Source organism: Hordeum vulgare, chromosome 2H (genome assembly GCF_904849725.1).
Source record: "Hordeum vulgare subsp. vulgare chromosome 2H, MorexV3_pseudomolecules_assembly, whole genome shotgun sequence".
NCBI classification, from domain to species: domain Eukaryota; kingdom Viridiplantae; phylum Streptophyta; class Magnoliopsida; order Poales; family Poaceae; genus Hordeum; species Hordeum vulgare.
Genome location: NC_058519.1, coordinates 577,529,295 through 577,554,550, shown reverse-complemented (window position 1 = coordinate 577,554,550; position 25,256 = coordinate 577,529,295). Strand labels below are relative to the sequence as shown.

The window sequence follows — 25,256 nt, the reverse complement described above, 5'->3', positions numbered from 1 at the left end:
CATCCTTGTCACGTGGCGCAAAAATATATTTAAAAAGGGGAATGCAACACGAGGACTGCCCAGGAGGTCACCCATCCTAGTACTACTCTCGCCCAAGCACGCTTAACTTCGGAGTTCTGATGGGATCCGGTGCTTTAGTGCTGGTATGATCGCATCCGACATGCAACTATCTATTTGTTCCTTATGCTTGCCCCTACTACTACTACTACTACTACTACTACTACTACTAGTCGTTGGGTGTCAAGCGCGGTGGGAAAAGTCACACAGTAATCGTCAAAAATAAGAAAATGAGGTCATATAGATCACGCTCCCGCGTCATCCTTGTCACGTGGCGCAAAAATATATTTAAAAAGAGGAATGCAACACGAGGACTTCCCAGGAGGTCACCCATCCTAGTACTACTCTCGCCCAAGCACGCTTAACTTCGGAGTTCTGATGGGATCCGGTGCTTTAGTGCTGGTATAATCGCATCCGACATGCAACTATCTATTTGTTCCTTATGCTTGCCCCTACTACTACTACTACTACTAGTCGTTGGGTGTCAAGCGCGGTGGGAAAAGTCACACAGTAATCGTCAAAAATAAGAAAATGAGGTCATATAGATCACGCTCCCGCGTCATCCTTGTCACGTGGCGCAAAAATATATTTAAAAAGGGGAATGCAACACGAGGACTTCACAGGAGGTCACCCATCCTAGTACTACTCTCGCCCAAGCACGCTTAACTTCGGAGTTTTGATGGGATCCGGTGCTTTAGTGCTGGTATGATCGCATCCGACATGCAACTATCTATTTGTTCCTTATGCTTGCCCCTACTACTACTACTACTACTACTACTACTACTAGTCGTTGGGTGTCAAGCGCGGTGGGAAAAGTCACACAGTAATCGTCAAAAATATGAAAATGAGGTCATATAGATCACGCTCCCGCGTCATCCTTGTCACGTGGCGCAAAAATATATTTAAAAAGGGGAATGCAACACGAGGACTTCACAGGAGGTCACCCATCCTAGTACTACTCTCGCCCAAGCACGCTTAACTTCGGAGTTTTGATGGGATCCGGTGCTTTAGTGCTGGTATGATCGCATCCGACATGCAACTATCTATTTGTTCCTTATGCTTGCCCCTACTACTACTACTACTACTACTACTACTACTACTACTACTAGTCGTTGGGTGTCAAGCGCGGTGGGAAAAGTCACACAGTAATCGTCAAAAATAAGAAAATGAGGTCATATAGATCACGGTCCCGCGTCATCCTTGTCACGTGGCGCAAAAATATATTTAAAAAGGGGAATGCAACACGAGGACTTCCCAAGAGGTCACCCATCCTAGTACTACTCTTGCCCAAGCACGCTTAACTTTGGAGTTCTGATGGGATCCGGTGCTTTAGTGCTGGTATGATCGCATCCGACATGCAACTATCTATTTGTTCCTTATGCTCGCCCCGACTACTACTACTACTACTACTAGTCGTTGGGTGTCAAGCGCGGTGGGAAAAGTCACACAGTAATCGTCAAAAATAAGAAAATGAGGTCATATAGATCACGCTCCCGCGTCATCCTTGTCACGTGGCGCAAAAATATATTTCAAAAGGGGAATGCAACACGAGGACTTCCCAGGAGGTCACCCATCCTAGTACTACTCTCGCCCAAGCACGCTTAACTTCGGAGTTCTGATGGGATCCGGTGCTTTAGTGCTGTTATGATCGCATCCGACATGCAACTATCTATTTGTTCCTTATGCTTGCCCCAACTACTACTACTACTACTACTACTACTACTACTAGTCGTTGGGTGTCAAGCGCGGTGGGAAAAGTCACACAGTAATCGTCAAAAATAAGAAAATGAGGTCATATAGATCACGCTCCCGCGTCATCCTTGTCACGTGGCGCAAAAATATATTTAAAAAGGGGAATGCAACACGAGGACTTCCCAGGAGGTCACCCATCCTAGTACTACTCTCGCCCAAGCACGCTTAACTTTAGAGTTCTGATGGGATCCGGTGCTTTAGTGCTGGTATGATCGCATCCGACATGCAACTATCTATTTGTTCCTTATGCTTGCCCCTACTACTACTACTACTACTACTATTACTACTAGTCGTTGGGTGTCAAGCGCGGTGGGAAAAGTCACACAGTAATCGTCAAAAATAAGAAAATGAGGTCATATAGATCACGGTCCCGCGTCATCCTTGTCACGTGGCGCAAAAATATATTTAAAAAGGGGAATGCAACACGAGGACTTCCCAGGAGGTCACCCATCCTAGTACAACTATCGCCCAAGCACGCTTAACTTCGGAGTTCTGATGGGATCCGGTGCTTTAGTGCTGGTATGATCGCATCTGACATGCAACTATCTATTTGTTCCTTATGCTTGCCCCTACTACTACTACTACTACTAGTCGTTGGGTGTCAAGCGCGGTGGGAAAAGTCACACAGTAATCGTCAAAAATAAGAAAATGAGGTCATATAGATCACGGTCCCGCGTCATCCTTGTCACGTGGCGTAAAAATATATTTAAAAAGGGGAATGCAAAACGAGGACTTCCCAGGAGGTCACCCATCCTAGTACTACTCTCGCCCAAGCACGCTTAACTTCGGAGTTTTGATGGGATCCGGTGCTTTAGTGCTGGTATGATCGCATCCGACATGCAACTATCTATTTGTTCCTTATGCTTGCCCCTACTACTACTACTACTACTACTACTACTAGTCGTTGGGTGTCAAGCGCGGTGGGAAAAGTCACACGGTAATCGTCAAAAATAAGAAAATGAGGTCATATAGATCACGTTCCCGCGTCATCCTTGTCACGTGGCGCAAAAATATATTTAAAAAGGGGAATGCAACACGGAGTCCCAGGAGGTCACCCATCCTAGTACTACTCTCGCCCAAGCACGCTTAACTTCGGAGTTCTGATGGGATCCGGTGCTTTAGTGCTGCTATGATCGCATCCGACATGCAACTATCTATTTGTTCCTTATGCTTGCCCCTACTACTACTACTACTACTACTACTACTACTACTACTAGTCGTTGGGTGTCAAGCGCGGTGGGAAAAGTCACACAGTAATCGTCAAAAATAAGAAAATGAGGTCATATAGATCACGCTCCCGCGTCATCCTTATCACGTGGCGCAAAAATATATTTAAAAAGAGGAATGCAACACGAGGACTTCCCAGGAGGTCACCCATCCTAGTACTACTCTCGCCCAAGCACGCTTAACTTCGGAGTTCTGATGGGATCCGGTGCTTTAGTGCTGGTATAATCGCATCCGACATGCAACTATCTATTTGTTCCTTATGCTTGCCCCTACTACTACTACTACTACTAGTCGTTGGGTGTCAAGCGCGGTGGGAAAAGTCACACAGTAATCGTCAAAAATAAGAAAATGAGGTCATATAGATCACGCTCCCGCGTCATCCTTGTCACGTGGCGCAAAAATATATTTAAAAAGGGGAATGCAACACGAGGACTTCACAGGAGGTCACCCATCCTAGTACTACTCTCGCCCAAGCACGCTTAACTTCGGAGTTTTGATGGGATCCGGTGCTTTAGTGCTGGTATGATCGCATCCGACATGCAACTATCTATTTGTTCCTTATGCTTGCCCCTACTACTACTACTACTACTACTACTACTACTACTACTAGTCGTTGGGTGTCAAGCGCGGTGGGAAAAGTCACACAGTAATCGTCAAAAATATGAAAATGAGGTCATATAGATCACGCTCCCGCGTCATCCTTGTCACGTGGCGCAAAAATATATTTAAAAAGGGGAATGCAACACGAGGACTTCACAGGAGGTCACCCATCCTAGTACTACTCTCGCCCAAGCACGCTTAACTTCGGAGTTTTGATGGGATCCGGTGCTTTAGTGCTGGTATGATCGCATCCGACATGCAACTATCTATTTGTTCCTTATGCTTGCCCCTACTACTACTACTACTACTACTACTACTACTACTACTACTACTACTAGTCGTTGGGTGTCAAGCGCGGTGGGAAAAGTCACACAGTAATCGTCAAAAATAAGAAAATGAGGTCATATAGATCACGGTCCCGCGTCATCCTTGTCACGTGGCGCAAAAATATATTTAAAAAGGGGAATGCAACACGAGGACTTCCCAAGAGGTCACCCATCCTAGTACTACTCTTGCCCAAGCACGCTTAACTTTGGAGTTCTGATGGGATCCGGTGCTTTAGTGCTGGTATGATCGCATCCGACATGCAACTATCTATTTGTTCCTTATGCTCGCCCCTACTACTACTACTACTACTAGTCGTTGGGTGTCAAGCGCGGTGGGAAAAGTCACACAGTAATCGTCAAAAATAAGAAAATGAGGTCATATAGATCACGCTCCCGCGTCATCCTTGTCACGTGGCGCAAAAATATATTTAAAAAGGGGAATGCATCACGAGGACTTCACAGGAGGTCACCCATCCTAGTACTACTCTCGCCCAAGCACGCTTAACTTCGGAGTTTTGATGGGATCCGGTGCTTTAGTGCTGGTATGATCGCATCCGACATGCAACTATCTATTTGTTCCTTATGCTTGCCCCTACTACTACTACTACTACTACTACTACTACTAGTCGTTGGGTGTCAAGCGCGGTGGGAAAAGTCACACAGTAATCGTCAAAAATAAGAAAATGAGGTCATATAGATCACGGTCCCGCGTCATCCTTGTCACGTGGCGCAAAAATATATTTAAAAAGGGGAATGCAACACGAGGACTTCCCAGGAGGTCACCCATCCTAGTACTACTCTCGCCAAGCACGCTTAACTTCAGAGTTCTGATGGGATCCAGTGCTTTAGTGCTGGTATGATCGCATCCGACATGCAACTATCTATTTGTTCCTTATGCTTGCCCCTACTACTACTACTACTACTACTACTACTACTACTAGTCGTTGGGTGTCAAGCGCGGTGGGAAAAGTCACACAGTAATCGTCAAAAATAAGAAAATGAGGTCATATAGATCACGCTCCCGCGTCATCCTTGTCACGTGGCGTAAAAATATATTTAAAAAGGGGAATGCAACACGAGGACTTCCCACGAGGTCACCCATCCTAGTACTACTCTCGCTCAAGCACGCTTAACTTCGGAGTTCTGATGGGATCCGGTGCTTTAGTGTTGGTATGATCGCATCCAACATGTAACTATCTATTTGTTCCTTATGCTTGCCCCTACTACTACTACTACTACTACTACTACTACTAGTCGTTGGGTGTCAAGCGCGGTGGGAAAAGTCACACAGTAATCGTCAAAAATAAGAAAATGAGGTCATATAGATCACGCTCCCGCGTCATCCTTGTCACGTGGCGCAAAAATATATTTAAAAAGGGGAATGCGACACGAGGACTTCCCAGGAGGTCACCCATCCTAGTACTACTCTCGCCCAAGCACGCTAAACTTCGGAGTTCTGATGGGATCCGGTGCTTTAGTGCTGGTATGATCGCATCCGACATGCAACTATCTATTTGTTCCTTATGCTTGCCCCTACTACTACTACTACTACTACTACTACTACTAGTCGTTGGGTGTCAAGCGCGGTGGGAAAAGTCACACAGTAATCGTCAAAAATAAGAAAATGAGGTCATATAGATCACGGTCCCGCGTCATCCTTGTCACGTGGCGCAAAAATATATTTAAAAAGGGGAATGCAACACGAGGACTTCCCAGGAGGTCACCCATCCTAGTACTACTCTCGCCCAAGCACGCTTAACTTCGGAGTTCTGATGGGATCCGGTGCTTTAGTGCTGGTATGATCGCATCCGTCATGCAACTATCTATTTGTTCCTTATGCTTGCCCCTACTACTACTACTACTACTAGTACTACTAGTCGTTGGGTGTCAAGCGCGGTGGGAAAAGTCACACAGTAATCGTCAAAAATAACAAAATGAGGTCATATAGATCACGCTCCCGCGTCATCCTTGTCACGTGGCGCAAAAATATATTTAAAAAGGGGAATGCAACACGAGGACTTCCCAGGAGGTCACCCATCCTAGTACTACCCTCGCCCAAGCACGCTTAACTTCGGAGTTCTGATGGGATCCGGTGCTTTAGTGCTGGTATGATCGCATCCGACATGCAACTATCTATTTGTTCCTTATGCTTGCCCCTACTACTACTACTACTACTACTACTACTACTAGTCGTTGGGTGTCAAGCGCGGTGGGAAAAGTCACACAGTAATCGTCAAAAATAAGAAAATGAGGTCATATAGATCACGGTCCCGCGTCATCCTTGTTACGTGGCGCAAAAATATATTTAAAAAGGGGAATGCAACACGAGGACTTCCGAGGAGGTCACCCATCCTAGTACTACTCTCGCCCAAGGACGCTTAACTTCGGAGTTCTGATGGGATCCGGTGCTTTAGTGCTGGTATGATCGCATCCGACATGCAACTATCTATTTGTTCCTTATGCTTGCCCCTACTACTACTACTACTAGTCGTTGGGTGTCAAGCGCGGTGGGAAAAGTCACACAGTAATCGTCAAAAATAAGAAAATGAGGTCATATAGATCACGGTCCCGCGTCATCCTTGTCACGTGGCGCAAAAATATATTTAAAAAGGGGAATGCAACACGAGGACTGCCCAGGAGGTCACCCATCCTAGTACTACTCTCGCCCAAGCACGCTTAACTTCGGAGTTCTGATGGGATCCGGTGCTTTAGTGCTGGTATGATCGCATCCGACATGCAACTATCTATTTGTTCCTTATGCTTGCCCCTACTACTACTACTACTACTACTACTACTACTACTAGTCGTTGGGTGTCAAGCGCGGTGGGAAAAGTCACACAGTAATCGTCAAAAATAAGAAAATGAGGTCATATAGATCACGGACCCGCGTCATCCTTGTCACGTGGCGCAAAAATATATTTAAAAAGGGGAATGCAACACGAGGACTTCCCAGGAGGTCACCCATCCTAGTACTACTCTCGCCCAAGCACGCTTAACTTCGGAGTTCTGATGGGATCCGGTGCTTTAGTGCTGGTATGATCGCATCCGACATGCAACTATCTATTTGTTCCTTATGCTTGCCCCTACTACTACTACTACTACTACTACTACTAGTCGTTGGGTGTCAAGCGCGGTGGGAAAAGTCACACGGTAATCGTCAAAAATAAGAAAATGAGGTCATATAGATCACGCTCCCGCGTCATCCTTGTCACGTGGCGCAAAAATATATTTAAAAAGGGGAATGCAACACGGAGTCCGAGGAGGTCACCCATCCTAGTACTACTCTCGCCCAAGCACGCTTAACTTCGGAGTTCTGATGGGATCCGGTGCTTTAGTGCTGGTATGATCGCATCCGACATGCAACTATCTATTTGTTCCTTATGCTTGCCCCTACTACTACTACTACTACTACTACTACTACTAGTCGTTGGGTGTCAAGCGCGGTGGGAAAAGTCACACAGTAATCGTCAAAAATAAGAAAATGAGGTCATATAGATCACGGTCCCGCGTCATCCTTGTCACCTGGCGCAAAAATATATTTAAAAAGGGGAATGCAACACGGAGTCCCACGAGGTCACCCATCCTAGTACTACTCTCGCCCAAGCACGCTTAACTTCGGAGTTCTGATGGGATCCGGTGCTTTAGTGCTGGTATGATCGCATCCGACATGCAACTATCTATTTGTTCCTTATGCTTGCCCCTACTACTACTACTACTACTACTACTACTAGTCGTTGGGTGTCAAGCGCGGTGGGAAAAGTCACACAGTAATCGTCAAAAATAAGAAAATGAGGTCATATAGATCACGGTCCCGCGTCATCCTTGTCACGTGGCGCAAAAATATATTTAAAAAGGGGAATGCAACACGAGGACTTCCCAGGAGGTCACCCATCCTAGTACTACTCTCGCCCAAGCACGCTTAACTTCATAGTTCTGATGGGATCCGGTGCTTTAGTGCTGGTATGATCGCATCCGACATGCAACTATCTATTTTTTCCTTATGCTTGCCCCTACTACTACTACTACTACTACTACTACTACTACTAGTCGTTGGGTGTCAAGCGCGGTGGGAAAAGTCACACAGTAATCGTCAAAAATAACAAAATGAGGTCATATAGATCACGCTCCCGCGTCATCCTTGTCACGTGGCGCAAAAATATATTTAAAAAGGGGAATGCAACACGAGGACTTCCGAGGAGGTCACCCATCCTAGTACTACTCTCGCCCAAGCACGCTTAACTTCGGAGTTCTGATGGGATCCGGTGCTTTAGTGCTGGTATGATCGCATCCGACATGCAACTATCTATTTGTTCCTTATGCTTGCCCCTACTACTACTACTACTACTACTACTACTACTACTAGTCGTTGGGTGTCAAGCGCGGTGGGAAAAGTCACACAGTAATCGTCAAAAATAAGAAAATGAGGTCATATAGATCACGGACCCGCGTCATCCTTGTCACGTGGCGCAAAAATATATTTAAAAAGGGGAATGCAACACGAGGACTTCCGAGGAGGTCACCCATCCTAGTACTACTCTCGCCCAAGCACGCTTAACTTCGGAGTTCTGATGGGATCCGGTGCTTTAGTGCTGGTATGATCGCATCCGACATGCAACTATCTATTTGTTCCTTATGCTTGCCCCTACTACTACTACTACTACTACTACTACTACTACTAGTCGTTGGGTGTCAAGCGCGGTGGGAAAAGTCACACAGTAATCGTCAAAAATAACAAAATGAGGTCATATAGATCACGGACCCGCGTCATCCTTGTCACGTGGCGCAAAAATATATTTAAAAAGGGGAATGCAACACGAGGACTTCCGAGGAGGTCACCCATCCTAGTACTACTCTCGCCCAAGCACGCTTAACTTCGGAGTTCTGATAGGATCCGGTGCTTTAGTGCTGGTATGATCGCATCCGACATGCAACTATCTATTTGTTCCTTATGCTTGCCCCTACTACTACTACTACTACTACTAGTCGTTGGGTGTCAAGCGCGGTGGGAAAAGTCACACAGTAATCGTCAAAAATAAGAAAATGAGGTCATATAGATCACGGTCCCGCGTCATCCTTGTCACGTGGCGCAAAAATATATTTAAAAAGGGGAATGCAACACGAGGACTGCCCAGGAGGTCACCCATCCTAGTACTACTCTCGCCCAAGCACGCTTAACTTCGGAGTTCTGATGGGATCCGGTGCTTTAGTGCTGGTATGATCGCATCCAACATGCAACTATCTATTTGTTCCTTATGCTTGCCCCTACTACTACTACTACTACTACTACTACTACTAGTCGTTGGGTGTCAAGCGCGGTGGGAAAAGTCACACAGTAATCGTCAAAAATAAGAAAATGAGGTCATATAGATCACGGTCCCGCGTCATCCTTGTCACGTGGCGCAAAAATATATTTAAAAAGGGGAATGCAACACGAGGACTTCCCAGGAGGTCACCCATCCTAGTACTACTCTCGCCCAAGCACGCTTAACTTCGGAGTTCTGATGGGATCCGGTGCTTTAGTGCTGGTATGATCGCATCCGACATGCAACTATCTATTTGTTCCTTATGCTTGCCCCTACTACTACTACTACTACTACTACTACTACTAGTCGTTGGGTGTCAAGCGCGGTGGGAAAAGTCACACGGTAATCGTCAAAAATAAGAAAATGAGGTCATATAGATCACGCTCCCGCGTCATCCTTGTCACGTGGCGCAAAAATATATTTAAAAAGGGGAATGCAACACGGAGTCCCAGGAGGTCACCCATCCTAGTACTACTCTCGCCCAAGCACGCTTAACTTCGGAGTTCTGATGGGATCCGGTGCTTTAGTGCTGGTATGATCGCATCCGACATGCAACTATCTATTTGTTCCTTATGCTTGCCCCTACTACTACTACTACTACTACTACTACTAGTCGTTGGGTGTCAAGCGCGGTGGGAAAAGTCACACAGTAATCGTCGAAAATAAGAAAATGAGGTCATATAGATCACGGTCCCGCGTCATCCTTGTCACGTGGCGCAAAAATATATTTAAAAAGGAAAATGCAACACGAGGACTTCCCAGGAGGTCACCCATCCTAGTACTACTCTCGCCCAAGCACGCTTAACTTCAGAGTTCTGATGGGATCCGGTGCTTTAGTGCTGGTATGATCGCATCCGACATGCAACTATCTATTTTTTCCTTATGCTTGCCCCTACTACTACTACTACTACTACTACTACTACTAGTCGTTGGGTGTCAAGCGCGGTGGGAAAAGTCACACAGTAATCGTCAAAAATAACAAAATGAGGTCATATAGATCACGCTCCCGCGTCATCCTTGTCACGTGGCGCAAAAATATATTTAAAAAGGGGAATGCAACACGAGGACTTCCGAGGAGGTCACCCATCCTAGTACTACTCTCGCCCAAGCACGCTTAACTTCGGAGTTCTGATGGGATCCGGTGCTTTAGTGCTGGTATGATCGCATCCGACATGCAACTATCTATTTGTTCCTTATGCTTGCCCCTACTACTACTACTACTACTACTACTACTACTAGTCGTTGGGTGTCAAGCGCGGTGGGAAAAGTCACACAGTAATCGTCAAAAATAACAAAATGAGGTCATATAGATCACGGACCCGCGTCATCCTTGTCACGTGGCGCAAAAATATATTTAAAAAGGGGAATGCAACACGAGGACTTCCGAGGAGGTCACCCATCCTAGTACTACTCTCGCCCAAGCACGCTTAACTTCGGAGTTCTGATGGGATCCGGTGCTTTAGTGCTGGTATGATCGCATCCGACATGCAACTATCTATTTGTTCCTTATGCTTGCCCCTACTACTACTACTACTACTACTACTACTACTAGTCGTTGGGTGTCAAGCGCGGTGGGAAAAGTCACACAGTAATCGTCAAAAATAAGAAAATGAGGTCATATAGATCACGGACCCGCGTCATCCTTGTCACGTGGCGCAAAAATATATTTAAAAAGGGGAATGCAACACGAGGACTTCCGAGGAGGTCACCCATCCTAGTACTACTCTCGCCCAAGCACGCTTAACTTCGGAGTTCTGATGGGATCCGGTGCTTTAGTGCTGGTATGATCGCATCCGACATGCAACTATCTATTTGTTCCTTATGCTTGCCCCTACTACTACTACTACTACTACTACTACTACTACTACTAGTCGTTGGGTGTCAAGCGCGGTGGGAAAAGTCACACAGTAACCGTCAAAAATAAGAAAATGAGGTCATATAGATCACGGTCCCGCGTCATCCTTGTCACGTGGCGCAAAAATATATTTAAAAAGGGGAATGCAACACGAGGACTGCCCAGGAGGTCACCCATCCTAGTACTACTCTCGCCCAAGCACGCTTAACTTCGGAGTTCTGATGGGATCCGGTGCTTTAGTGCTGGTATGATCGCATCCGACATGCAACTATCTATTTGTTCCTTATGCTTGCCCCTACTACTACTACTACTACTACTACTACTACTAGTCGTTGGGTGTCAAGCGCGGTGGGAAAAGTCACACAGTAATCGTCAAAAATAAGAAAATGAGGTCATATAGATCACGGTCCCGCGTCATCCTTGTCACGTGGCGCAAAAATATATTTAAAAAGGGGAATGCAACACGAGGACTTCCCAGGAGGTCACCCATCCTAGTACTACTCTCGCCCAAGCACGCTTAACTTCGGAGTTCTGATGGGATCCGGTGCTTTAGTGCTGGTATGATCGCATCCGACATGCAACTATCTATTTGTTCCTTATGCTTGCCCCTACTACTACTACTACTACTACTACTACTAGTCGTTGGGTGTCAAGCGCGGTGGGAAAAGTCACACGGTAATCGTCAAAAATAAGAAAATGAGGTCATATAGATCACGCTCCCGCGTCATCCTTGTCACGTGGCGCAAAAATATATTTAAAAAGGGGAATGCAACACGGAGTCCCAGGAGGTCACCCATAATAGTACTACTCTCGCCCAAGCACGCTTAACTTCGGAGTTCTGATGGGATCCGGTGCTTTAGTGCTGGTATGATCGCATCCGACATGCAACTATCTATTTGTTCCTTATGCTTGCCCCTACTACTACTACTACTACTACTACTACTACTACTACTACTACTAGTCGTTGGGTGTCAAGCGCGGTGGGAAAAGTCACACAGTAATCGTCAAAAATAAGAAAATGAGGTCATATAGATCACGCTCCCGCGTCATCCTTGTCACGTGGCGCAAAAATATATTTAAAAAGGGGAATGCAACACGAGGACTTCCCATGGGATCCGGTGCTTTAGTGCTGGTATGATCGCATCCGACATGCAACTATCTATTTGTTCCTTATGCTTGCCCCTACTACTACTACTACTACTAGTCGTTGGGTGTCAAGCGCGGTGGGAAAAGTCACACAGTAATCGTCAAAAATAAGAAAGTGAGGTCATATAGATCACGCTCCCGCGTCATCCTTGTCACGTGGCGCAAAAATATATTTAAAAAGGGGAATGCAACACGAGGACTTCCCAGGAGGTCACCCATCCTAGTACTACTCTCGTCCAAGCACGCTTAACTCCGAAGTTCTGATGGGATCCGGTGCTTTAGTGCTGGTATGATCGCATCCGACATGCAACTATCTATTTGTTCCTTATGCTTGCCCCTACTACTACTACTACTACTACTACTACTAGTAGTCGTTGGGTGCCAAGCGCGGTGGGAAAAGTCACACAGTAATCGTCAAAAATAAGAAAATGAGGTCATATAGATCACGGTCCCGCGTCATCCTTGTCACGTGGCGCAAAAATATATTTAAAAAGGGGAATGCAACACGAGGACTTCCCAGGAGGTCACCCATCCTAGTACTACTCTTGCCCAAGCACGCTTAACTTTGGAGTTCTGATGGGATCCGGTGCCTTAGTGCTGGTATGATCGCATCCGACATGCAACTATCTATTTGTTCCTTATGCTTGCCCCTACTACTACTACTACTAATAGTCGTTGGGTGTCAAGCGCGGTGGGAAAAGTCACACAGTAATCGTCAAAAATAAGAAAATGAGGTCATATAGATCACGCTCCCGCGTCATCCTTGTCACGTGGCGCAAAAATATATTTAAAAAGGGGAATGCAACACGAGGACTTCACAGGAGGTCACCCATCCTAGTACTACTCTCGCCCAAGCACGCTTAACTTCGGAGTTCTGATGGGATCCGGTGCTTTAGTGCTGGTATGATCGCATCCGACATGCAACTATCTATTTGTTCCTTATGCTTGCCCCTACTACTACTACTACTACTACTACTACTACTACTACTAGTAGTCGTTGGGTGTCAAGCGCGGTGGGAAAAGTCACACAGTAATCGTCAAAAATAAGAAAATGAGGTCATATAGATCACGGTCCCGCGTCATCCTTGTCACGTGGCGCAAAAATATATTTAAAAAGGGGAATGCAACACGAGGACTTCCGAGGAGGTCACCCATCCTAGTACTACTCTCGCCCAAGCACGCTTAACTTCGGAGTTCTGATGGGATCCGGTGCTTTAGTGCTGGTATGATCGCATCCGACATGCAACTATCTATTTGTTCCTTATGCTTGCCCCTACTACTACTACTACTACTACTACTACTAGTCGTTGGGTGTCAAGTGCGGTGGGAAAAGTCACACAGTAATCGTCAAAAATAAGAAAATGAGGTCATATAGATCACGGTCCCGCGTCATCCTTGTCACGTGGCGCAAAAATATATTTAAAAAGGGGAATGCAACACGAGGACTGCCCAGGAGGTCACCCATCCTAGTACTACTCTCGCCCAAGCACGCTTAACTTCGGAGTTCTGATGGGATCCGGTGCTTTAGTGCTGGTATGATCGCATCCGACATGCAACTATCTATTTGTTCCTTATGCTTGCCCCTACTACTACTACTACTACTACTACTACTACTAGTCGTTGGGTGTCAAGCGCGGTGGGAAAAGTCACACAGTAATCGTCAAAAATAAGAAAATGAGGTCATATAGATCACGGTCCCGCGTCATCCTTGTCACGTGGCGCAAAAATATATTTAAAAAGGGGAATGCAACATGAGGACTTCCCAGGAGGTCACCCATCCTAGTAATACTCTCGCCCAAGCATGCTTAACTTCGGAGTTCTGATGGGATCCGGTGCTTTAGTGCTGGTATGATCGCATCCGACATGCAACTATCTATTTGTTCCTTATGCTTGCCCCTACTACTACTACTACTACTACTACTACTACTACTACTACTACTACTACTAGTCGTTGGGTGTCAAGCGCGGTGGGAAAAGTCACACGGTAATCGTCAAAAATAAGAAAATGAGGTCATATAGATCACGCTCCCGCGTCATCCTTGTCACGTGGCGCAAAAATATATTTAAAAAGGGGAATGCAACACGGAGTCCGAGGAGGTCACCCATAATAGTACTACTCTCGCCCAAGCACGCTTAACTTCGGAGTTCTGATGGGATCCGGTGCTTTAGTGCTGGTATGATCGCATCCGACATGCAACTATCTATTTGTTCCTTATGCTTGCCCCTACTACTACTACTACTACTACTACTACTACTACTACTACTACTACTACTACTAGTCGTTGGGTGTCAAGCGCGGTGGGAAAAGTCACACAGTAATCGTCAAAAATAAGAAAATGAGGTCATATAGATCACGCTCCCGCGTCATCCTTGTCACGTGGCGCAAAAATATATTTAAAAAGGGGAATGCAACACGAGGACTTCCCAGGAGGTCACCCATCCTAGTACTACTCTCGTCCAAGCACGCTTAACTCCGAAGTTCTGATGGGATCCGGTGCTTTAGTGCTGGTATGATCGCATCCGACATGCAACTATCTATTTGTTCCTTATGCTTGCCCCTACTACTACTACTAGTAGTAGTCGTTGGGTGTCAAGCGCGGTGGGAAAAGTCACACAGTAATCGTCAAAAATAAGAAAATGAGGTCATATAGATCACGGTCCCGCGTCATCCTTGTCACGTGGCGCAAAAATATATTTAAAAAGGGGAATGCAACACGAGGACTTCCCAGGAGGTCACCCATCCTAGTACTACTCTTGCCCAAGCACGCTTAACTTTGGAGTTCTGATGGGATCCGGTGCCTTAGTGCTTGCATGATCGCATCCGACATGCAACTATCTATTTGTTTCTTATGGTCGCCCCTACTACTACTACTACTAGTCGTTGGGTGTCAAGCGCGGTGGGAAAAGTCACACAGTAATCGTCAAAAATAAAAAAATGAGGTCATATAGATCACGCTCCCGTGTCATCCTTGTCACGTGGCGCAAAAATATATTTAAAAAGGGGAATGCAACACGAGGACTTCATAGGAGGTCACCCATCCTAGTACTACTCTCGCCCAAGCACGCTTAACTTCGAAGTTTTGATGGGATCCGGTGCTTTAGTGCTGGTATGATCGCATCCGACATGCAACTATCTATTTGTTCCTTATGCTTGCCCTACTACTACTACTACTACTACTACTACTACTACTACTAGTCGTTGGGTGTCAAGCGCGGTGGGAAAAGTCACACAGTAATCGTCAAAAATAAGAAAATGAGGTCATATAGATCACGGTCCCGCGTCATCCTTGTCACGTGGCGCAAAAATATATTTAAAAAGGGGAATGCAACACGAGGACTTCCCAGGAGGTCACCCATCCTAGTACTACTCTCGCCAAGCACGCTTAACTTCAGAGTTCTGATGGGATCCGATGCTTTAGTGCTGGTATGATCGCATCCGACATGCAACTATCTATTTGTTCCTTATGCTTGCCCCTACTACTAGTACTACTACTACTACTACTACTACTAGTCGTTGGGTGTCAAGCGCGGTGGGAAAAGTCACACAGTAATCGTCAAAAATAAGAAAATGAGGTCATATAGATCACGGTCCCGCGTCATCCTTGTCACGTGGCGTAAAAATATATTTAAAAAGGGGAATGCAACACGAGGACTTCCCACGAGGTCACCCATCCTAGTACTACTCTCGCCCAAGCACGCTTAACTTCGGAGTTCTGATGGGATCCGGTGCTTTAGTGCTGGTATGATCGCATCCGACATGCAACTATCTATTTGTTCCTTATGCTTGCCCCTACTACTACTACTACTACTACTACTACTAATAGTCGTTGGGTGTCAAGCGCGGTGGGAAAAGTCACACAGTAATCGTCAAAAATAAGAAAATGAGGTCATATAGATCACGCTCCCGCGTCATCCTTGTCACGTGGCGCAAAAATATATTTAAAAAGGGGAATGCAACACGAGGACTTCACAGGAGGTCACCCATCCTAGTACTACTCTCGCCCAAGCACGCTTAACTTCGGAGTTCTGATGGGATCCGGTGCTTTAGTGCTGGTATGATCGCATCCGACATGCAACTATCTATTTGTTCCTTATGCTTGCCCCTACTACTACTACTACTACTACTACTACTAGTCGTTGGGTGTCAAGCGCGGTGGGAAAAGTCACACAGTAATCGTCAAAAATAAGAAAATGAGGTCATATAGATCACGGTCCCGCGTCATCCTTGTCACGTGGCGCAAAAATATATTTAAAAAGGGGAATGCAACACGAGGACTTCCGAGGAGGTCACCCATCCTAGTACTACTCTCCCCCAAGCACGCTTAACTTCGGAGTTCTGATGGGATCCGGTGCTTTAGTGCTCGTATGATCGCATCCGACATGCAACTATCTATTTGTTCCTTATGCTTGCCCCTACTACTACTACTACTACTACTAGTCGTTGGGTGTCAAGCGCGGTGGGAAAAGTCACACAGTAATCGTCAAAAATAAGAAAATGAGGTCATATAGATCACGGTCCCGCGTCATCCTTGTCACGTGGCGCAAAAATATATTTAAAAAGGGGAATGCAACACGAGGACTGCCCAGGAGGTCACCCATCCTAGTACTACTCTCGCCCAAGCACGCTTAACTTCGGAGTTGTGATGGGATCCGGTGCTTTAGTGCTGGTATGATCGCATCCGACATGCAACTATCTATTTGTTCCTTATGCTTGCCCCTACTACTACTACTACTACTACTACTACTACTACTACTACTACTACTACTACTACTACTAGTCGTTGGGTGTCAAGCGCGGTGGGAAAAGTCACACAGTAATCGTCAAAAATAAGAAAATGAGGTCATATAGATCACGGTCCCGCGTCATCCTTGTCACGTGGCGCAAAAATATATTTAAAAAGGGGAATGCAACATGAGGACTTCCCAGGAGGTCACCCATCCTAGTACTACTCTCGCCCAAGCACGCTTAACTTCGGAGTTCTCATGGGATCCGGTGCTTTAGTGCTGGTATGATCGCATCCGACATGCAACTATCTATTTGTTCCTTATGCTTGCCCCTACTACTACTACTACTACTACTACTACTACTACTACTACTACTAGTCGTTGGGTGTCAAGCGCGGTGGGAAAAGTCACACGGTAATCGTCAAAAATAAGAAAATGAGGTCATATAGATCACGCTCCCGCGTCATCCTTGTCACGTGGCGTAAAAATATATTTAAAAAGGGGAATGCAACACGGAGTCCCAAGAGGTCACCCATAATAGTACTACTCTCGCCCAAGCACGCTTAACTTCGGAGTTCTGATGGGATCCGGTGCTTTAGTGCTGGTATGATCGCATCCGACATGCAACTATCTATTTGTTCCTTATGCTTGCCCCTACTACTACTACTACTACTACTACTACTACTACTACTACTACTACTACTACTACTAGTCGTTGGGTGTCAAGCGCGGTGGGAAAAGTCACACAGTAATCGTCAAAAATAAGAAAATGAGGTCATATAGATCACGGTCCCGCGTCATCCTTGTCACGTGGCGCAAAAATATATTTAAAAAGGGGAATGCAACACGAGGACTTCCGAGGAGGTCACCCATCCTAGTACTACTCTCCCCCAAGCACGCTTAACTTCGGAGTTCTGATGGGATCCGGTGCTTTAGTGCTCGTATGATCGCATCCGACATGCAACTATCTATTTGTTCCTTATGCTTGCCCCTACTACTACTACTACTACTACTAGTCGTTGGGTGTCAAGCGCGGTGGGAAAAGTCACACAGTAATCGTCAAAAATAAGAAAATGAGGTCATATAGATCACGGTCCCGCGTCATCCTTGTCACGTGGCGCAAAAATATATTTAAAAAGGGGAATGCAACACGAGGACTGCCCAGGAGGTCACCCATCCTAGTACTACTCTCGCCCAAGCACGCTTAACTTCGGAGTTGTGATGGGATCCGGTGCTTTAGTGCTGGTATGATCGCATCCGACATGCAACTATCTATTTGTTCCTTATGCTTGCCCCTACTACTACTACTACTACTACTACTACTACTACTACTACTACTACTAGTCGTTGGGTGTCAAGCGCGGTGGGAAAAGTCACACAGTAATCGTCAAAAATAAGAAAATGAGGTCATATAGATCACGGTCCCGCGTCATCCTTGTCACGTGGCGCAAAAATATATTTAAAAAGGGGAATGCAACATGAGGACTTCCCAGGAGGTCACCCATCCTAGTACTACTCTCGCCCAAGCACGCTTAACTTCGGAGTTCTCATGGGATCCGGTGCTTTAGTGCTGGTATGATCGCATCCGACATGCAACTATCTATTTGTTCCTTATGCTTGCCCCTACTACTACTACTACTACTACTACTACTACTACTACTACTACTACTAGTCGTTGGGTGTCAAGCGCGGTGGGAAAAGTCACACGGTAATCGTCAAAAATAAGAAAATGAGGTCATATAGATCACGCTCCCGCGTCATCCTTGTCACGTGGCGCAAAAATATATTTAAAAAGGGGAATGCAACACGGAGTCCCAAGAGGTCACCCATAATAGTACTACTCTCGCCCAAGCACGCTTAACTTCGGAGTTCTGATGGGATCCGGTGCTTTAGTGCTGGTATGATCGCATCCGACATGCAACTATCTATTTGTTCCTTATGCTTGCCCCTACTACTACTACTACTACTACTACTACTACTACTACTACTACTACTACTAGTCGTTGGGTGTCAAGCGCGGTGGGAAAAGTCACACAGTAATCGTCAAAAATAAGAAAATGAGGTCATATAGATCACGCTCCCGCGTCATCCTTGTCACGTGGCGCAAAAATATATTTAAAAAGGGGAATGCAACACGAGGACTTCCCAGGAGGTCACCCATCCTAGTACTACTCTCGTCCAAGCACGCTTAACTCCGAAGTTCTGATGGGATCCGGTGCTTTAGTGCTGGTATGATCGCATCCGACATGCAACTATCTATTTGTTCCTTATGCTTGCCCCTACTACTACTACTACTAGTAGTCGTTGGGTGTCAAGCGCGGTGGGAAAAGTCACACAGTAATCGTCAAAAATAAGAAAATGAGGTCATATAGATCACGGTCCCGCGTCATCCTTGTCACGTGGCCCCTACTACTACTACTACTAGTAGTCGTTGGGTGTCAAGCGCGGTGGGAAAAGTCACACAGTAATCGTCAAAAATAAGAAAATGAGGTCACATAGATCACGGTCCCGCGTCATCCTTGTCACGTGGCGCAAAAATATATTTAAAAAGGGGAATGCAACACGAGGACTTCCCAGGAGGTCACCCATCCTAGTACTACTCTTGCCCAAGCACGCTTAACTTTGGAGTTCTGATGGGATCCGGTGCCTTAGTGCTGGTATGATCGCATCCGACATGCAACTATCTATTTGTTCCTTATGCTCGCCCCTACTACTACTACTACTACTAGTCGTTGGGTGTCAAGCGCGGTGGGAAAAGTCACACAGTAATCGTCAAAAATAAGAAAATGAGGTCATATAGATCACGCTCCCGCGTCATCCTTGTCACGTGGCGCAAAAATATATTTAAAAAGGGGAATGCAACACGAGGACTTCATAGGAGGTCACCCATCCTAGTACTACTCTCGCCCAAGCACGCTTAACTTCGAAGTTTTGATGGGATCCGGTGCTTTAGTGCTGGTATGATCGCATCCGACATGCAACTATCTATTTGTTCCTTATGCTTGCCCCTACTACTACTACTACTACTACTACTACTAGTCGTTGGGTGTCAAGCGCGGTGGGAAAAGTCACACAGTAATCGTCAAAAATAAGAAAATGAGGTCATATAGATCACGGTCCCGCGTCATCCTTGTCACGTGGCGCAAAAATATATTTAAAAAGGGAAATGCAACACGAGGACTTCCCAGGAGGTCACCCATCCTAGTACTACTCTCGCCAAGCACGCTTAACTTCAGAGTTCTGATGGGATCCGGTGCTTTAGTGCTGGTATGATCGCATCCGACATGCAACTATCTATTTGTTCCTTATGCTTGCCCCTACTACTACTACTACTACTACTACTACTACTACTACTACTAGTCGTTGGGTGTCAAGCGCGGTGGGAAAAGTCACACAGTAATCGTCAAAAATAAGAAAATGAGGTCATATAGATCACGCTCCCGCGTCATCCTTGTCACGTGGCGTAAAAATATATTTAAAAAGGGGAATACAACACGAGGACTTCCCACGAGGTCACCCATCCTAGTACTACTCTCGCCCAAGCACGCTTAACTTCGGAGTTCTGATGGGATCCGGTGCTTTAGTGCTGGTATGATCGCATCCGACATGCAACTATCTATTTGTTCCTTATGCTTGCCCCTACTACTACTACTACTACTACTACTACTAGTCGTTGGGTGTCAAGCGTGGTGGGAAAAGTCACACAGTAATCGTCAAAAATAAGAAAATGAGGTCATATAGATCACGCTCCCGCGTCATCCTTGTCACGTGGCGCAAAAATATATTTAAAAAGGGGAATGCAACACGAGGACTTCCCAGGAGGTCACCCATCCTAGTACTACTCTCGCCCAAGCACGCTAAACTTCGGAGTTCTGATGGGATCCGATGCTTTAGTGCTGGTATGATCGCATCCGACATGCAACTATCTATTTGTTCCTTATGCTTGCCCCTAGTACTACTACTACTACTACTACTACTACTACTACTACTAGTCGTTGGGTGTCAAGCGCGGTGGGTAAAGTCACACAGTAATCGTCAAAAATAAGAAAATGAGGTCATATAGATCACGGTCCCGCGTCATCCTTGTCACGTGGCGCAAAAATATATTTAAAAAGGGGAATGCAACACGAGGACTTCCCAGGAGGTCAACCATCCTAGTACTACTCTCGCCCAAGCACGCTTAACTTCGGAGTTCTGATGGGATCCGGTGCTTTAGTGCTGGTATGATCGCATCCGACATGCAACTATCTATTTGTTCCTTATGCTTGCCCCTACTACTACTACTACTACTAGTACTACTAGTCGTTGGGTGTCAAGCGCGGTGGGAAAAGTCACACAGTAATCGTCAAAAATAACAAAATGAGGTCATATAGATCACGCTCACGCGTCATCCTTGTCACGTGGCGCAAAAATATATTTAAAAAGGGGAATGCAACACGAGGACTGCCCAGGAGGTCACCCATCCTAGTACTACTCTCGCCCAAGCACGCTTAACTTCGGAGTTGTGATGGGATCCGGTGCTTTAGTGCTGGTATGATCGCATCCGACATGCAACTATCTATTTGTTCCTTATGCTTGCCCCTACTACTACTACTACTACTACTACTACTACTACTACTACTACTACTAGTCGTTGGGTGTCAAGCGCGGTGGGAAAAGTCACACAGTAATCGTCAAAAATAAGAAAATGAGGTCATATAGATCACGGTCCCGCGTCATCCTTGTCACGTGGCGCAAAAATATATTTAAAAAGGGGAATGCAACATGAGGACTTCCCAGGAGGTCACCGATCCTAGTACTACTCTCGCCCAAGCACGCTTAACTTCGGAGTTCTCATGGGATCCGGTGCTTTAGTGCTGGTATGATCGCATCCGACATGCAACTATCTATTTGTTCCTTATGCTTGCCCCTACTACTACTACTACTACTACTACTACTACTACTACTAGTCGTTGGGTGTCAAGCGCGGTGGGAAAAGTCACACGGTAATCGTCAAAAATAAGAAAATGAGGTCATATAGATCACGCTCCCGCGTCATCCTTGTCACGTGGCGCAAAAATATATTTAAAAAGGGGAATGCAACACGGAGTCCCAGGAGGTCACCCATAATAGTACTACTCTCGCCCAAGCACGCTTAACTTCGGAGTTCTGATGGGATCCGGTGCTTTAGTGCTGGTATGATCGCATCCGACATGCAACTATCTATTTGTTCCTTATGCTTGCCCCTACTACTACTACTACTACTACTACTACTACTACTACTAGTCGTTGGGTGTCAAGCGCGGTGGGAAAAGCCACACAGTAATCGTCAAAAATAAGAAAATGAGGTCATATAGATCACGCTCCCGCGTCATCCTTGTCACGTGGCGCAAAAATATATTTAAAAAGGGGAATGCAACACGAGGACTTCCCAGGAGGTCACCCATCCTAGTACTACTCTCGTCCAAGCACGCTTAACTCCGAAGTTCTCATGGGATCCGGTGCTTTAGTGCTGGTATGATCGCATCCGACATGCAACTATCTATTTGTTCCTTATGCTTGCCCCTACTACTACTACTACTAGTAGTCGTTGGGTGTCAAGCGCGGTGGGAAAAGTCACACAGTAATCGTCAAAAATAAGAAAATGAGGTCATATAGATCACGGTCCCGCGTCATCCTTGTCACGTGGCCCCTACTACTACTACTACTAGTAGTCGTTGGGTGTCAAGCGCGGTGGGAAAAGTCACACAGTAATCGTCAAAAATAAGAAAATGAGGTCACATAGATCACGGTCCCGCGTCATCCTTGTCACGTGGCGCAAAAATATATTTAAAAAGGGGAATGCAACACGAGGACTTCCCAGGAGGTCACCCAACCTAGTACTACTCTTGCCCAAGCACGCTTAACTTTGGAGTTCTGATGGGATCCGGTGCCTTAGTGCTGGTATGATCGCATCCGACATGTAACTATCTATTTGTTCCTTATGCTCGCCCCTACTACTACTACTACTACTAGTCGTTGGGTGTCAAGCGCGGTGGGAAAAGTCACACAGTAATCGTCAAAAATAAGAAAATGAGGTCATATAGATCACGCTCCCGCGTCATCCTTGTCACGTGGCGCAAAAATATATTTAAAAAGGGGAATGCAACACGAGGACTTCATAGGAGGTCACCCATCCTAGTACTACTCTCGCCCAAGCACGCTTAACTTCGAAGTTTTGATGGGATCCGGTGCTTTAGTGCTGGTATGATCGCATCCGACATGCAACTATCTATTTGTTCCTTATGCTTGCCCCTACTACTACTACTACTACTACTACTACTACTAGTCGTTGGGTGTCAAGCGCGGTGGGAAAAGTCACACAGTAATCGTCAAAAATAAGAAAATGAGGTCATATAGATCACGGTCCCGCGTCATCCTTGTCACGTGGCGCAAAAATATATTTAAAAAGGGGAATGCAACACGAGGACTTCCCAGGAGGTCACCCATCCTAGTACTACTCTCGCCAGGCACGCTTAACTTCAGAGTTCTGATGGGATCCGGTGCTTTAGTGCTGGTATGATCGCATCCGACATGCAACTATCTATTTGTTCCTTATGCTTGCCCCTACTACTACTACTACTACTACTACTACTAGTCGTTGGGTGTCAAGCGCGGTGGGAAAAGTCACACAGTAATCGTCAAAAATAAGAAAATGAGGTCATATAGATCACGCTCCCGCGTCATCCTTGTCACGTGGCGTAAAAATATATTTAAAAAGGGGAATGCAACACGAGGACTTCCCACGAGGTCACCCATCCTAGTACTACTCTCGCCCAAGCACGCTTAACTTCGGAGTTCTGATGGGATCCGGTGCTTTAGTGCTGGTATGATCGCATCCGACATGCAACTATCTATTTGTTCCTTATGCTTGCCCCTATTACTACTACTACTACTACTACTACTACTAGTCGTTGGGTGTCAAGCGCGGTGGGAAAAGTCACACAGTAATCGTCAAAAATAAGAAAATGAGGTCATATAGATCACGCTCCCGCGTCATCCTTGTCACGTGGCGCAAAAATATATTTAAAAAGGGGAATGCAACACGAGGACTTCCCAGGAGGTCACCCATCCTAGTACTACTCTCGCCCAAGCACGCTAAACTTCGGAGTTCTGATGGGATCCGATGCTTTAGTGCTGGTATGATCGCATCCGACATGCAACTATCTATTTGTTCCTTATGCTTGCCCCTAGTACTACTACTACTACTACTACTACTACTACTACTACTACTAGTCGTTGGGTGTCAAGCGCGGTGGGAAAAGTCACACAGTAATCGTCAAAAATAAGAAAATGAGGTCATATAGATCACGGTCCCGCGTCATCCTTGTCACGTGGCGCAAAAATATATTTAAAAAGGGGAATGCAACACGAGGACTTCCCAGGAGGTCAACCATCCTAGTACTACTCTCGCCCAAGCACGCTTAACTTCGGAGTTCTGATGGGATCCGGTGCTTTAGTGCTGGTATGATCGCATCCGACATGCAACTATTTATTTGTTCCTTATGCTTGCCCCTACTACTACTACTACTACTAGTACTACTAGTCGTTGGGTGTCAAGCGCGGTGGGAAAAGTCACACAGTAATCGTCAAAAATAACAAAATGAGGTCATATAGATCACGCTCACGCGTCATCCTTGTCACGTGGCGCAAAAATATATTTAAAAAGGGGAATGCAACACGAGGACTTCCCAGGAGGTCACCCATCCTAGTACTACTCTCGCCCAAGCACGCTTAACTTCGGAGTTCTGATGGGATCCGGTGCTTTAGTGCTGGTATGATCGCATCCGACATGCAACTATCTATTTGTTCCTTATGCTTGCCCCTACTACTACTACTACTACTACTAGTCGTTGGGTGTCAAGCGCGGTGGGAAAAGTCACACAGTAATCGTCAAAAATAAGAAAACGAGGTCATATAGATCACGGTCCCGCGTCATCCTTGTCACGTGGCGCAAAAATATATTTAAAAAGGGGAATGCAACACGAGGACTTCCCAGGAGGTCACCCATCCTAGTACTACTCTCGCCCAAGCACGTTTAACTTCGGAGTTCTGATGGGATCCGGTGCTTTAGTGCTGGTATGATCGCATCCGACATGCAACTATCTATTTGTTCCTTATGCTTGCCCCTACTACTACTACTACTACTACTACTACTACTACTACTAGTCGTTGGGTGTCAAGCGCGGTGGGAAAAGTCACACAGTAATCGTCAAAAATAAGAAAATGAGGTCATATAGATCACGG

The 25,256-nt window shown here is 46.0% G+C and overlaps 79 non-coding genes across 79 annotated transcripts; all 79 read right to left on the bottom strand.

The window, feature by feature from the left end:
- Positions 1–38: 38 nt before the first annotated feature.
- LOC123437263 lies at positions 39–157 on the bottom strand. Its single transcript, XR_006628453.1, has one exon. It is a non-coding gene; the product is annotated as a 5S ribosomal RNA (ribosomal RNA).
- Positions 158–354: 197 nt separating this feature from the next.
- LOC123435288 lies at positions 355–473 on the bottom strand. Its single transcript, XR_006626543.1, has one exon. It is a non-coding gene; the product is annotated as a 5S ribosomal RNA (ribosomal RNA).
- Positions 474–655: 182 nt separating this feature from the next.
- LOC123438812 lies at positions 656–774 on the bottom strand. Its single transcript, XR_006629933.1, has one exon. It is a non-coding gene; the product is annotated as a 5S ribosomal RNA (ribosomal RNA).
- Positions 775–968: 194 nt separating this feature from the next.
- LOC123438811 lies at positions 969–1,087 on the bottom strand. Its single transcript, XR_006629932.1, has one exon. It is a non-coding gene; the product is annotated as a 5S ribosomal RNA (ribosomal RNA).
- Positions 1,088–1,290: 203 nt separating this feature from the next.
- LOC123438818 lies at positions 1,291–1,409 on the bottom strand. Its single transcript, XR_006629938.1, has one exon. It is a non-coding gene; the product is annotated as a 5S ribosomal RNA (ribosomal RNA).
- A 185-nt stretch (positions 1,410–1,594) lies between these two features.
- Positions 1,595–1,713, bottom strand: LOC123437905. The gene has a single exon (XR_006629068.1). It is a non-coding gene; the product is annotated as a 5S ribosomal RNA (ribosomal RNA).
- A 197-nt stretch (positions 1,714–1,910) lies between these two features.
- On the bottom strand, positions 1,911–2,029 carry LOC123438006. Its single transcript, XR_006629165.1, has one exon. It is a non-coding gene; the product is annotated as a 5S ribosomal RNA (ribosomal RNA).
- A 194-nt stretch (positions 2,030–2,223) lies between these two features.
- Positions 2,224–2,342, bottom strand: LOC123432439. The gene has a single exon (XR_006624022.1). It is a non-coding gene; the product is annotated as a 5S ribosomal RNA (ribosomal RNA).
- A 182-nt stretch (positions 2,343–2,524) lies between these two features.
- On the bottom strand, positions 2,525–2,643 carry LOC123431559. The gene has a single exon (XR_006623151.1). It is a non-coding gene; the product is annotated as a 5S ribosomal RNA (ribosomal RNA).
- Positions 2,644–2,834: 191 nt separating this feature from the next.
- Positions 2,835–2,950, bottom strand: LOC123433334. The gene has a single exon (XR_006624859.1). It is a non-coding gene; the product is annotated as a 5S ribosomal RNA (ribosomal RNA).
- Positions 2,951–3,150: 200 nt separating this feature from the next.
- LOC123435287 lies at positions 3,151–3,269 on the bottom strand. The gene has a single exon (XR_006626542.1). It is a non-coding gene; the product is annotated as a 5S ribosomal RNA (ribosomal RNA).
- Positions 3,270–3,451: 182 nt separating this feature from the next.
- Positions 3,452–3,570, bottom strand: LOC123438810. The gene has a single exon (XR_006629931.1). It is a non-coding gene; the product is annotated as a 5S ribosomal RNA (ribosomal RNA).
- A 200-nt stretch (positions 3,571–3,770) lies between these two features.
- On the bottom strand, positions 3,771–3,889 carry LOC123438808. Its single transcript, XR_006629929.1, has one exon. It is a non-coding gene; the product is annotated as a 5S ribosomal RNA (ribosomal RNA).
- A 209-nt stretch (positions 3,890–4,098) lies between these two features.
- LOC123438817 lies at positions 4,099–4,217 on the bottom strand. The gene has a single exon (XR_006629937.1). It is a non-coding gene; the product is annotated as a 5S ribosomal RNA (ribosomal RNA).
- A 182-nt stretch (positions 4,218–4,399) lies between these two features.
- Positions 4,400–4,518, bottom strand: LOC123432499. Its single transcript, XR_006624078.1, has one exon. It is a non-coding gene; the product is annotated as a 5S ribosomal RNA (ribosomal RNA).
- A 194-nt stretch (positions 4,519–4,712) lies between these two features.
- LOC123433002 lies at positions 4,713–4,830 on the bottom strand. Its single transcript, XR_006624562.1, has one exon. It is a non-coding gene; the product is annotated as a 5S ribosomal RNA (ribosomal RNA).
- A 197-nt stretch (positions 4,831–5,027) lies between these two features.
- Positions 5,028–5,146, bottom strand: LOC123432339. Its single transcript, XR_006623927.1, has one exon. It is a non-coding gene; the product is annotated as a 5S ribosomal RNA (ribosomal RNA).
- A 194-nt stretch (positions 5,147–5,340) lies between these two features.
- LOC123437189 lies at positions 5,341–5,459 on the bottom strand. The gene has a single exon (XR_006628383.1). It is a non-coding gene; the product is annotated as a 5S ribosomal RNA (ribosomal RNA).
- A 194-nt stretch (positions 5,460–5,653) lies between these two features.
- LOC123434700 lies at positions 5,654–5,772 on the bottom strand. Its single transcript, XR_006625976.1, has one exon. It is a non-coding gene; the product is annotated as a 5S ribosomal RNA (ribosomal RNA).
- Positions 5,773–5,963: 191 nt separating this feature from the next.
- On the bottom strand, positions 5,964–6,082 carry LOC123434032. Its single transcript, XR_006625326.1, has one exon. It is a non-coding gene; the product is annotated as a 5S ribosomal RNA (ribosomal RNA).
- A 194-nt stretch (positions 6,083–6,276) lies between these two features.
- On the bottom strand, positions 6,277–6,395 carry LOC123431599. Its single transcript, XR_006623190.1, has one exon. It is a non-coding gene; the product is annotated as a 5S ribosomal RNA (ribosomal RNA).
- A 179-nt stretch (positions 6,396–6,574) lies between these two features.
- Positions 6,575–6,693, bottom strand: LOC123437261. Its single transcript, XR_006628452.1, has one exon. It is a non-coding gene; the product is annotated as a 5S ribosomal RNA (ribosomal RNA).
- A 197-nt stretch (positions 6,694–6,890) lies between these two features.
- LOC123434697 lies at positions 6,891–7,009 on the bottom strand. Its single transcript, XR_006625974.1, has one exon. It is a non-coding gene; the product is annotated as a 5S ribosomal RNA (ribosomal RNA).
- Positions 7,010–7,200: 191 nt separating this feature from the next.
- LOC123433231 lies at positions 7,201–7,316 on the bottom strand. Its single transcript, XR_006624769.1, has one exon. It is a non-coding gene; the product is annotated as a 5S ribosomal RNA (ribosomal RNA).
- Positions 7,317–7,510: 194 nt separating this feature from the next.
- On the bottom strand, positions 7,511–7,626 carry LOC123433090. The gene has a single exon (XR_006624644.1). It is a non-coding gene; the product is annotated as a 5S ribosomal RNA (ribosomal RNA).
- A 191-nt stretch (positions 7,627–7,817) lies between these two features.
- Positions 7,818–7,936, bottom strand: LOC123432029. Its single transcript, XR_006623631.1, has one exon. It is a non-coding gene; the product is annotated as a 5S ribosomal RNA (ribosomal RNA).
- A 197-nt stretch (positions 7,937–8,133) lies between these two features.
- On the bottom strand, positions 8,134–8,252 carry LOC123436305. Its single transcript, XR_006627536.1, has one exon. It is a non-coding gene; the product is annotated as a 5S ribosomal RNA (ribosomal RNA).
- Positions 8,253–8,449: 197 nt separating this feature from the next.
- Positions 8,450–8,568, bottom strand: LOC123436304. Its single transcript, XR_006627534.1, has one exon. It is a non-coding gene; the product is annotated as a 5S ribosomal RNA (ribosomal RNA).
- Positions 8,569–8,765: 197 nt separating this feature from the next.
- On the bottom strand, positions 8,766–8,884 carry LOC123438736. Its single transcript, XR_006629861.1, has one exon. It is a non-coding gene; the product is annotated as a 5S ribosomal RNA (ribosomal RNA).
- A 185-nt stretch (positions 8,885–9,069) lies between these two features.
- Positions 9,070–9,188, bottom strand: LOC123437260. Its single transcript, XR_006628451.1, has one exon. It is a non-coding gene; the product is annotated as a 5S ribosomal RNA (ribosomal RNA).
- Positions 9,189–9,382: 194 nt separating this feature from the next.
- On the bottom strand, positions 9,383–9,501 carry LOC123434696. Its single transcript, XR_006625973.1, has one exon. It is a non-coding gene; the product is annotated as a 5S ribosomal RNA (ribosomal RNA).
- Positions 9,502–9,695: 194 nt separating this feature from the next.
- LOC123433023 lies at positions 9,696–9,811 on the bottom strand. Its single transcript, XR_006624583.1, has one exon. It is a non-coding gene; the product is annotated as a 5S ribosomal RNA (ribosomal RNA).
- A 191-nt stretch (positions 9,812–10,002) lies between these two features.
- Positions 10,003–10,121, bottom strand: LOC123437753. The gene has a single exon (XR_006628924.1). It is a non-coding gene; the product is annotated as a 5S ribosomal RNA (ribosomal RNA).
- A 194-nt stretch (positions 10,122–10,315) lies between these two features.
- Positions 10,316–10,434, bottom strand: LOC123436303. The gene has a single exon (XR_006627533.1). It is a non-coding gene; the product is annotated as a 5S ribosomal RNA (ribosomal RNA).
- A 194-nt stretch (positions 10,435–10,628) lies between these two features.
- On the bottom strand, positions 10,629–10,747 carry LOC123436302. The gene has a single exon (XR_006627532.1). It is a non-coding gene; the product is annotated as a 5S ribosomal RNA (ribosomal RNA).
- A 194-nt stretch (positions 10,748–10,941) lies between these two features.
- On the bottom strand, positions 10,942–11,060 carry LOC123436301. Its single transcript, XR_006627531.1, has one exon. It is a non-coding gene; the product is annotated as a 5S ribosomal RNA (ribosomal RNA).
- Positions 11,061–11,260: 200 nt separating this feature from the next.
- On the bottom strand, positions 11,261–11,379 carry LOC123437259. The gene has a single exon (XR_006628450.1). It is a non-coding gene; the product is annotated as a 5S ribosomal RNA (ribosomal RNA).
- Positions 11,380–11,573: 194 nt separating this feature from the next.
- LOC123434695 lies at positions 11,574–11,692 on the bottom strand. The gene has a single exon (XR_006625972.1). It is a non-coding gene; the product is annotated as a 5S ribosomal RNA (ribosomal RNA).
- A 191-nt stretch (positions 11,693–11,883) lies between these two features.
- Positions 11,884–11,999, bottom strand: LOC123433254. Its single transcript, XR_006624789.1, has one exon. It is a non-coding gene; the product is annotated as a 5S ribosomal RNA (ribosomal RNA).
- A 449-nt stretch (positions 12,000–12,448) lies between these two features.
- On the bottom strand, positions 12,449–12,567 carry LOC123431850. The gene has a single exon (XR_006623442.1). It is a non-coding gene; the product is annotated as a 5S ribosomal RNA (ribosomal RNA).
- A 194-nt stretch (positions 12,568–12,761) lies between these two features.
- LOC123431964 lies at positions 12,762–12,880 on the bottom strand. Its single transcript, XR_006623568.1, has one exon. It is a non-coding gene; the product is annotated as a 5S ribosomal RNA (ribosomal RNA).
- A 182-nt stretch (positions 12,881–13,062) lies between these two features.
- On the bottom strand, positions 13,063–13,181 carry LOC123435498. Its single transcript, XR_006626746.1, has one exon. It is a non-coding gene; the product is annotated as a 5S ribosomal RNA (ribosomal RNA).
- A 203-nt stretch (positions 13,182–13,384) lies between these two features.
- LOC123436300 lies at positions 13,385–13,503 on the bottom strand. The gene has a single exon (XR_006627530.1). It is a non-coding gene; the product is annotated as a 5S ribosomal RNA (ribosomal RNA).
- A 191-nt stretch (positions 13,504–13,694) lies between these two features.
- Positions 13,695–13,813, bottom strand: LOC123437258. Its single transcript, XR_006628449.1, has one exon. It is a non-coding gene; the product is annotated as a 5S ribosomal RNA (ribosomal RNA).
- A 194-nt stretch (positions 13,814–14,007) lies between these two features.
- Positions 14,008–14,126, bottom strand: LOC123432891. Its single transcript, XR_006624459.1, has one exon. It is a non-coding gene; the product is annotated as a 5S ribosomal RNA (ribosomal RNA).
- Positions 14,127–14,338: 212 nt separating this feature from the next.
- On the bottom strand, positions 14,339–14,454 carry LOC123433362. Its single transcript, XR_006624879.1, has one exon. It is a non-coding gene; the product is annotated as a 5S ribosomal RNA (ribosomal RNA).
- A 215-nt stretch (positions 14,455–14,669) lies between these two features.
- Positions 14,670–14,788, bottom strand: LOC123431849. Its single transcript, XR_006623441.1, has one exon. It is a non-coding gene; the product is annotated as a 5S ribosomal RNA (ribosomal RNA).
- A 182-nt stretch (positions 14,789–14,970) lies between these two features.
- Positions 14,971–15,089, bottom strand: LOC123433195. The gene has a single exon (XR_006624737.1). It is a non-coding gene; the product is annotated as a 5S ribosomal RNA (ribosomal RNA).
- Positions 15,090–15,268: 179 nt separating this feature from the next.
- On the bottom strand, positions 15,269–15,387 carry LOC123432884. The gene has a single exon (XR_006624452.1). It is a non-coding gene; the product is annotated as a 5S ribosomal RNA (ribosomal RNA).
- Positions 15,388–15,586: 199 nt separating this feature from the next.
- Positions 15,587–15,704, bottom strand: LOC123433116. The gene has a single exon (XR_006624668.1). It is a non-coding gene; the product is annotated as a 5S ribosomal RNA (ribosomal RNA).
- Positions 15,705–15,901: 197 nt separating this feature from the next.
- LOC123434951 lies at positions 15,902–16,020 on the bottom strand. The gene has a single exon (XR_006626215.1). It is a non-coding gene; the product is annotated as a 5S ribosomal RNA (ribosomal RNA).
- Positions 16,021–16,214: 194 nt separating this feature from the next.
- LOC123435496 lies at positions 16,215–16,333 on the bottom strand. Its single transcript, XR_006626744.1, has one exon. It is a non-coding gene; the product is annotated as a 5S ribosomal RNA (ribosomal RNA).
- Positions 16,334–16,524: 191 nt separating this feature from the next.
- LOC123433056 lies at positions 16,525–16,643 on the bottom strand. The gene has a single exon (XR_006624612.1). It is a non-coding gene; the product is annotated as a 5S ribosomal RNA (ribosomal RNA).
- A 185-nt stretch (positions 16,644–16,828) lies between these two features.
- Positions 16,829–16,947, bottom strand: LOC123432805. Its single transcript, XR_006624374.1, has one exon. It is a non-coding gene; the product is annotated as a 5S ribosomal RNA (ribosomal RNA).
- A 221-nt stretch (positions 16,948–17,168) lies between these two features.
- On the bottom strand, positions 17,169–17,287 carry LOC123431551. Its single transcript, XR_006623143.1, has one exon. It is a non-coding gene; the product is annotated as a 5S ribosomal RNA (ribosomal RNA).
- Positions 17,288–17,493: 206 nt separating this feature from the next.
- LOC123433275 lies at positions 17,494–17,609 on the bottom strand. Its single transcript, XR_006624806.1, has one exon. It is a non-coding gene; the product is annotated as a 5S ribosomal RNA (ribosomal RNA).
- A 218-nt stretch (positions 17,610–17,827) lies between these two features.
- On the bottom strand, positions 17,828–17,946 carry LOC123433055. The gene has a single exon (XR_006624611.1). It is a non-coding gene; the product is annotated as a 5S ribosomal RNA (ribosomal RNA).
- Positions 17,947–18,131: 185 nt separating this feature from the next.
- On the bottom strand, positions 18,132–18,250 carry LOC123432804. The gene has a single exon (XR_006624373.1). It is a non-coding gene; the product is annotated as a 5S ribosomal RNA (ribosomal RNA).
- Positions 18,251–18,459: 209 nt separating this feature from the next.
- On the bottom strand, positions 18,460–18,578 carry LOC123431549. Its single transcript, XR_006623141.1, has one exon. It is a non-coding gene; the product is annotated as a 5S ribosomal RNA (ribosomal RNA).
- A 209-nt stretch (positions 18,579–18,787) lies between these two features.
- On the bottom strand, positions 18,788–18,903 carry LOC123433274. Its single transcript, XR_006624805.1, has one exon. It is a non-coding gene; the product is annotated as a 5S ribosomal RNA (ribosomal RNA).
- Positions 18,904–19,115: 212 nt separating this feature from the next.
- On the bottom strand, positions 19,116–19,234 carry LOC123431848. Its single transcript, XR_006623440.1, has one exon. It is a non-coding gene; the product is annotated as a 5S ribosomal RNA (ribosomal RNA).
- A 309-nt stretch (positions 19,235–19,543) lies between these two features.
- Positions 19,544–19,662, bottom strand: LOC123431962. The gene has a single exon (XR_006623567.1). It is a non-coding gene; the product is annotated as a 5S ribosomal RNA (ribosomal RNA).
- A 182-nt stretch (positions 19,663–19,844) lies between these two features.
- On the bottom strand, positions 19,845–19,963 carry LOC123432883. The gene has a single exon (XR_006624451.1). It is a non-coding gene; the product is annotated as a 5S ribosomal RNA (ribosomal RNA).
- Positions 19,964–20,154: 191 nt separating this feature from the next.
- Positions 20,155–20,272, bottom strand: LOC123432989. Its single transcript, XR_006624551.1, has one exon. It is a non-coding gene; the product is annotated as a 5S ribosomal RNA (ribosomal RNA).
- Positions 20,273–20,475: 203 nt separating this feature from the next.
- On the bottom strand, positions 20,476–20,594 carry LOC123436929. The gene has a single exon (XR_006628136.1). It is a non-coding gene; the product is annotated as a 5S ribosomal RNA (ribosomal RNA).
- Positions 20,595–20,785: 191 nt separating this feature from the next.
- On the bottom strand, positions 20,786–20,904 carry LOC123431766. Its single transcript, XR_006623352.1, has one exon. It is a non-coding gene; the product is annotated as a 5S ribosomal RNA (ribosomal RNA).
- A 203-nt stretch (positions 20,905–21,107) lies between these two features.
- On the bottom strand, positions 21,108–21,226 carry LOC123436019. Its single transcript, XR_006627258.1, has one exon. It is a non-coding gene; the product is annotated as a 5S ribosomal RNA (ribosomal RNA).
- A 191-nt stretch (positions 21,227–21,417) lies between these two features.
- Positions 21,418–21,536, bottom strand: LOC123432802. The gene has a single exon (XR_006624371.1). It is a non-coding gene; the product is annotated as a 5S ribosomal RNA (ribosomal RNA).
- A 209-nt stretch (positions 21,537–21,745) lies between these two features.
- Positions 21,746–21,864, bottom strand: LOC123433013. Its single transcript, XR_006624572.1, has one exon. It is a non-coding gene; the product is annotated as a 5S ribosomal RNA (ribosomal RNA).
- A 200-nt stretch (positions 21,865–22,064) lies between these two features.
- LOC123433252 lies at positions 22,065–22,180 on the bottom strand. The gene has a single exon (XR_006624787.1). It is a non-coding gene; the product is annotated as a 5S ribosomal RNA (ribosomal RNA).
- Positions 22,181–22,380: 200 nt separating this feature from the next.
- LOC123432538 lies at positions 22,381–22,499 on the bottom strand. The gene has a single exon (XR_006624115.1). It is a non-coding gene; the product is annotated as a 5S ribosomal RNA (ribosomal RNA).
- A 309-nt stretch (positions 22,500–22,808) lies between these two features.
- LOC123432377 lies at positions 22,809–22,927 on the bottom strand. Its single transcript, XR_006623962.1, has one exon. It is a non-coding gene; the product is annotated as a 5S ribosomal RNA (ribosomal RNA).
- Positions 22,928–23,109: 182 nt separating this feature from the next.
- On the bottom strand, positions 23,110–23,228 carry LOC123432882. Its single transcript, XR_006624450.1, has one exon. It is a non-coding gene; the product is annotated as a 5S ribosomal RNA (ribosomal RNA).
- A 194-nt stretch (positions 23,229–23,422) lies between these two features.
- On the bottom strand, positions 23,423–23,540 carry LOC123432871. The gene has a single exon (XR_006624440.1). It is a non-coding gene; the product is annotated as a 5S ribosomal RNA (ribosomal RNA).
- Positions 23,541–23,731: 191 nt separating this feature from the next.
- On the bottom strand, positions 23,732–23,850 carry LOC123434950. The gene has a single exon (XR_006626214.1). It is a non-coding gene; the product is annotated as a 5S ribosomal RNA (ribosomal RNA).
- Positions 23,851–24,044: 194 nt separating this feature from the next.
- LOC123431765 lies at positions 24,045–24,163 on the bottom strand. Its single transcript, XR_006623351.1, has one exon. It is a non-coding gene; the product is annotated as a 5S ribosomal RNA (ribosomal RNA).
- A 206-nt stretch (positions 24,164–24,369) lies between these two features.
- On the bottom strand, positions 24,370–24,488 carry LOC123436018. The gene has a single exon (XR_006627257.1). It is a non-coding gene; the product is annotated as a 5S ribosomal RNA (ribosomal RNA).
- A 191-nt stretch (positions 24,489–24,679) lies between these two features.
- Positions 24,680–24,798, bottom strand: LOC123434694. The gene has a single exon (XR_006625971.1). It is a non-coding gene; the product is annotated as a 5S ribosomal RNA (ribosomal RNA).
- Positions 24,799–24,983: 185 nt separating this feature from the next.
- Positions 24,984–25,102, bottom strand: LOC123435223. The gene has a single exon (XR_006626481.1). It is a non-coding gene; the product is annotated as a 5S ribosomal RNA (ribosomal RNA).
- Positions 25,103–25,256: the final 154 nt, after the last annotated feature.